Consider the following 6,958-nt stretch of genomic DNA (forward strand, 5'->3'; position numbering starts at 1 on the left):
TACTGTATACAGTAAATCATGTTTATCATAGTGTCATTGATAACAGTTCTCTACTCTTGGCTGTGCCTCTTTCTTATAGAAGGTAGTGCAGTGAACTGTAATTATAAATGTTGTCATGATATGTGCCATATTTAGCAGACACTAAAAAAGAAAATGGTGTTTGTGGATAACTTATTTTTCTTCATAACTGCTGAGGAAAGCGCTATGAAAAAGTTTATGTGTACTGTGAAGACAGTGAATATTCACTTAGTGAATATGTATTGTTTTTAAGTTTAAAAGGTATATTTTATTTTACAATATTTATAGGCAAAAATTCTGCAGTTCAATAATTCGTGGAAAAGAAAAGCTTGAGGTGAAGAAAATATAGATCAAAAAATTAAAAGCATAATAGGTCTTTAGTTTGAAAATACTAGCACATGACTCAGTGAAGCAAACACCCAATTTGCATTTCATCTGTTTCATAAGTTCATAAAGTCAAGAGAGGACAATATTTTCTTTTCCCATCAGTATCTTATCGGCCTTAGGCCTGCTCTGTGTAGAAGCCTGAGAAAACACTGCATTCAAAATTAAGGTCCTTTACTTTAATGAACACAAAATTAAGAGCTACAATAGATCATGCTGAAAAGTCAGGAAATGTGCATCCCCAATTTCGAAAGCTTCTGAATTAAAGAAACCACTGATATATATTGAAGTGAACATCACCACCAGACTCTAAGGAGAAATGATGTATAGATTTCTTTAGGAGTACTTGAATAATGTTAGGAAATTTTACCTAGTCAGTGTGGAATATGCTGGTTTTGTAAATGCTGTAGAAGAAAGTAAAAAGATTAATTCCTGGGTGGAAAGCCAAACGAATGAAAAAAAATCAAGGATCCATTTCCCAAGGGCTCTCTCAGCAGCTCTGCCATCCTGGCTCTGGTGGACACAGTCTATTACAAAGGGCAGTGGGACCAGGACCTTGATAAAGAAAATACTGAAGAAGGAGGCTCTTGGCTGAACAAGAATGTGAGCAAATCCATGCAGATGATGAAACAAAGGAAGACCCTTCACTTCACCTTCCTGAAGGATGTGCAAGCCAAGATCCCGGAAATACCATACAAAGCAAGCATGATTTTGCTGATCCAAGCATGACTCTGCTGCTGTCAAATAAAGTAAATGGTCTGCAGGAGCTTGAGGGTAAACTCACCACTGAGAAATGAAGAGCCTGAGCAAGCTCACAGAACATGAACAAGAGTGATGTGGATTTGTACTTACCTCAGTTCAAAATGGAAGAGAGCTAGGACCTCAAGGCCATGCTGGGAGCCATGGAGATGGTGGTCACCTTCAGTCAGTAGGACACCGGCTTCTCAGGCACCATGGTGTCTAAAATCCTGCACAAGTTCTATGTGGAGGTGACTGAGCAGAGCATGGAGGCTGCAGCTGCCACTGGTGTGGAAACTGTTCTAGCATCATTACCAATTTATGAACATTTCTATTGTGATTACCCTTTCTCTTTATCAAGCACAGTAAAACCAACGGCATCATCTTCTTTGGCAGAGCTTCTTTCCCTCAGATGCTATTAGCCTGTCACTGCTTTTGGGAAAAGATCACAGAGTTGTTCCAGTAAATTGATTGCTAGAAATAATAGGTTCTCTTTGATTCATTTTCCTTTCCAATATCATAGTCATCACTAACAATTTAATAGTTGAAATAGAATGTCAGGCAATCTCTCTCCACACACAAGAGAAACCCTCTTTTTGTCCCATTAAAATTCCCTTTGGGGCTTCGCTGGTGGTGCAGTGGTTGAGAGTCCGCCTGCCAATGCAGGGCACACGGGTTCGTGCCCCGGTCCGGGAAGATCCCACGTGCCGCGGAGCGGCTGGGCTCCTGAGCCATGGCCGCTGAGCCTGCGCGTCTGGAGCCTGTGCTCCGCAGCGGGAGAGGCCACAACAGTGAGAGGCCCGTGTACCGCAAAAAAAAAAAAAAAAAAAAAATTCCCTTTGGACAAATTGTTCAACTTTAAGATAAGGTAAGGGGATATTTCAATACTGTTATCGTCTAAATTTTAAATATTGTTCTGTATGTGACCTGTTTTAAATGAACCAAACCAAATTATACCTGCTCTCCAAACTTGTTAACTTGGACACCTACATTTCTTTTCATTTAGGTTATATCTGGGGCCCTTAAATGCCTATTTTTTATTTTATAAAGTAAATTATCAGTGAAACAATGACTGACTCAAATCAAAACAAAAAAGAGAAAATACTAGCACAACTTATACCTTTTATTATCATTGCATTGTTAACATCTTATATTTATCACTGTTTCAGACATCATTTTACACTGTAATTGCCTATTTTGTCTTTTGTATTATAAGCTTCCTGCAGACTGTACCCTCGTTTCACACCTTTTATCTGTTCGCACATTCCCTTTGCCTGAAATAATTTTCACCCAGGTTTTCATGACCAACTTCTTTTTCAAATCTGAGATCTGAATATACCTTCACCTTCTTCTGATGTCTTTAGCTTTTTTTTTTTTTTTTTGCTAATCTTGGATTTTCTTATCTATCATCTTTCAAACATCATCTTTACAGATTGTCTTTTAAACATATATACAAACACAAAAAGCCTTGTAAAGTTGGTCCCGTAACCTGTTCAGCCTCATATTCTCTATTGATGTTATATCTCAGTCAGTAAATTAGACAAAATGTTCTACTTGAAATCAGGGTAGTCTTAAATCATCTTTTGTTAGATACTTCTGTTTATTTGCTGAGAACTCCTTGGATCTCTTTTCAAGTTTCTTTTCATACTGATTGGTCATGCTGACCATTATATGGTCTTCTACCATATAATGCACTAGGGATGAAGAGGATCCTGGTATCATTTATTCAACAAATGAATAACCAGATAATCTGGTTTTGAACACCTTCAGTGATGAGGAACTTAATACTGCCCAAGACAGCTCCCTCTGTTTCTAAACACCTACTACTATTAGATGCACCTAAATCTGCTTTTTTGTACCTCTATCCACTCTCCTCTGAGGCTTACAGGCTTAGAATCCTCCACATGACAATCTCTCATATATTGAAGGCTGTCATGATGTCTCCCATTCCTTTGCTCTCCAGGACAGATGTCTCCTTCAAGTGATAGTTTTAAACTATTCCGGCTGTCCTCCTCCAAACATACTCCTGCTACTCAGTATGCCTTTTAAAGTGGGATACTCAGGGCTTCCCTGGTGCCGCAGTGGTTAAGAACCCACCTGCCAATGCAGGGGACACAGGTTCGAGCTCTGGTCTGGGAAGATCCCACATGCCGCCGAGCAACTAAGCCCATGCACCACAGCTACTGAGCCTGCTCTCTAGAGCCCGTGCTCCACAACCACAACAAGAGAAGCCACAGCAATTAGAAGCCCGCACACCGCAATGAAGAGTAGCCCCTGCTCGCCGCAACTAGAGAAAGCCCACGTGCAGCAACGAAGACACAATGCAGCCAAAAATAAATAAATAAAATAAATAAATTTATTAAAACAATAAATAAAATAAAATGGGATAGTCAGAACTGAACAAAACATTCTGGGTGTGGTGTGATCAGGGCAAAGCAAAGGCAGAAGCATTGCCTCTCTTAGTTTGCCCATTACAGTGCTATTAACATACACCATACTAGCTTTTTACAGCCACATTAAATTGTTGACTCATAGTAAGATTATAAACAATGAAAATCCCCAGAGTTCTCCATCCTCCAGTTATCTAATATAAGACCTCGCATATATCAGTTTACCCTTATATTGACGCACAGAGGATTCGACGGAGCCAATATTCTCTTTTAAAATATTGCTAAATTTTAACTTTTGAGATCATTTGAGTCCCATCTCTGTCATTCAGTACATCTACTACTGTCAAACGGAACAGAAGGTTCTAAAAAGACTGCAATACAAAGCAGAACATTCCAGGGGCCCAATGACTGAGTCCAGAGATGCTTTAAGAGTTCAGAAGAGGGCTCCCCTGGTGGCGCAGTGGTTGAGAATCTGCCTGCTAATGCAGGGGACACGGGTTCGAGCCCTGGTCTGGGAGGATCCCACATGCCGCGGAGCAACTAGGCCTGTGAGCCACAACTACTGATCCTGCACATCTGGAGCCTGTGCTCCACAACAAGAGAGGCCGCGATAGTGAGAGCCCCGTGCACCGTGATGAAGAGTGGCCCCCGCTTGCCACAACTAGAGAAAGCCCTCGCACAGAAACGAAGACCCAACACAGCAAAAATAAATAAATTAATTAATAAACTCCGATCCCCAACATCTTAAAAAAAAAAAAAAAGGAAAGAGTTCAGAAGAGAGTGGGACTGTTTACTGGTGAGGTTAGTGCTAGGGAGTAATGATACCTATTCCAGTTGTTTAGAGTTTTCCAGTTTTATTATTCTTCCCATTCCCAGATTATAGTCACCATGCTGAGCATTACATCCCAGATCACTGATTTTGAGAAGCATGGAATCACCAAGGAAAGGGATATCATCAATAAAAACAATAAAAACAGTGTAGAGCTGTGGTACACAAAAAGAAACCTGTATTCAGGAAAGCGAGACACAGCAGTAAGTGTCTTAGATCTTAATGTCACTGTCTGTTAAATGCTTTTATTTGTTCCAAGAGTTTTTTTTTAGTTACGCTGAGTTTTCTAGATAGATATTTTTTTTCTTTCTATGCAACATTTGTATCTCTGAAGGCTTATCTCTTTCATTGTTTAGGACTTCCAGAACAACACTGAATAGGAGCAGTGGTAATGTTGAACAAAAGCATATTGGTCTGGTTGCTGACTTTAGTGAGAATGTCACTATTTCACTATCATGAATAGTGTTTGCGGGCTTCCCTGGTGGCGCAGTGGTTGAGAGTCTGCCTGCCGATGCAGGGGACACAGGTTCGTGCCCCGGTCCGGGAAGATCCCACATGCCACGGAGTGGCTGGGCCCGTGAGCCATGGCTGCCGAGCCTGCGCGCCTGGAGCCTGTGCTCCGCAATGGGAGAGGCCACAACAGTGAGAGGCCCGCGTACCATGAAAAAAAAAAAAAATATATATATATAAAATTCACATACCATACAATTCACCCATTTACAGAGTACAATTCAATGCCTTTTAGTATATTCAGAATCATCCAATCCTTACCACAATCAATTTTAGAACATTTCATCACCTCCCCAAAAAAAGCTCTGTACCTTTCAATAGGCACTCTCATTTTCCCTCAACCCTTAAAATTAAAAAAAAAAAAAATGGTTTTGATGATGTGGCACCTGCCTGCCTCCCCGACCTCAATCTATAACACTCCTCTCTTTGTTCACCTTACTTCCGCCTACTCTGGCTTCCTTTGTGTTTGTTATTTTCCTTTCTCTTCTCAGAGACAATGTGCTTATTATTCCTACTAATAATCCCAGCTCTCGATATGGCTGACCTCTTTCCAGCCAGTTTTTGGCTCAGACATCACCTCTTCAGAGAAGACATCCCCACTTTATCTACCGGATATCTTCTCCCCCCCCCCACCCCGCCTCCGCTGCTTCCCAGCTCATCTTCCTGCTTGATTTCTTCTACAGCGTTTTCCACAATCTAAAATAATTTCATTTACTTATTATCTGTATTGCTTCACAGGAACATGAGCTCAAAAATGGAACAGACTTATGTCCACTGTTGAATGTTCAGTACCTAGAGCCATGCCTAATATACAGCAGGTGCTCAATAAATATTTGTTGAGTAAATGAATGATGGAATAAATGGAGGCCAAGGTGAGAGAAAACATGGTATTTTGGGGGAACTTTAAATGGTTGAGCATGGCTGGAGTACAGGTTAGTGAACAGAGGTGATCCTGGAGAAGGAAGAAGCTATAACATCAAGAGGTTCACATGTCATTGTAATGAGCTTGCATTTTATCCTAAAGGCAATAGGAAGCCATAAAAGATTTTTGAGGAAGTGAGTGGCATTACTAGATTTGGCTTTTTAAAAAACCTGGAGCCAATGAGAGATGGACTGGAGAGGAGTAACAGTGCAGGAAGGAAGATTAGACAGGAAGACACTGCAGTGATTCAAGGAAGAAATAAAGGGGTGTATGTGTGTAAATTAATGTAGAAGAAATGGGAGTGGAGAGAGAATGCAGACTTCCAAATATGTCACTTGGATAAAGTTTTTATATAAGAGCCTATAGAAAATAACTTCAAAGTTATTCTCACATTGTACTTAGATTTTTTTAAAAATTAGGTCTAGTCCACTGTTTTCATATAGACAGAGAACTCTTTTCTTAGAAGGAAGTACTTTCCAAACATGGCCAATTATCAGGATCACCTTGGGGATCTGTAAAATAATTTAGGGAGGGGTAGGCAAGAATGAAGAGTTTTTTAGACATAATTCAGAGATACCTGTGAGACATCAAAGTAGGCTTTTGGGTATAGAAATCTAGAGTTTGAGAGTTCTAAGCTAGATACAGATTTTGGAATTCTGGGTAAAAGGCCCTTAAGTGAAGCCATATTTGTGGATTAGATCATCTAGAGAGAACTTAGGACAGAATCATGGTGAACACTGACATTCAAGGAAAGGGAGACAAAGAGAAACCAAGAAAGGAGACTGAGTAGGAGTGGCTATTAGGGGGAAGAAGAAAAACAGGACAGTGAGAAGAGAGTTGCAAGAGGGAGAGGGGCCAATGGTGTCAAAGCCACAAAGACCTCTTCCTGCAGGTGCCTTGTGAAAACAGTACTCCAACACCGTCTGTAGTGAGTGTTACACTTAAATGACTACCGAATCCCTGGAGTAGCTGTCTTAAAATACACGGAATTTTAAGACAAAACCGCTTGGCTGGAGCCTGTGAATTCGTATTTTCTGAAAAGCTTCCCAGGTGATTCTGACATGCAGTGGGTTTGGGAATGATTAATTTAAACCACTTGCTTAATACAATGAGAGAAATTTATTTAAGAGCACAGGACAGAGTCCTAAACAATAAAAACCTAGGCAG

At 40.4% G+C, this 6,958-nt stretch overlaps 1 pseudogene across 1 annotated transcript; it reads left to right on the plus strand.

Moving 5' to 3' along the window:
* The first annotated feature begins 584 nt into the window (after positions 1–584).
* Positions 585–1,606, plus strand: LOC309837520 (serpin B4-like; annotated as a pseudogene). The gene has a single exon. The product of its transcript is annotated as a serpin B4-like (transcript).
* Positions 1,607–6,958: the final 5,352 nt, after the last annotated feature.

Source organism: Grampus griseus (assembly GCF_964374135.1).
Source record: "Grampus griseus genome assembly, chromosome: 1".
Lineage (NCBI taxonomy): Eukaryota > Metazoa > Chordata > Mammalia > Artiodactyla > Delphinidae > Grampus > Grampus griseus.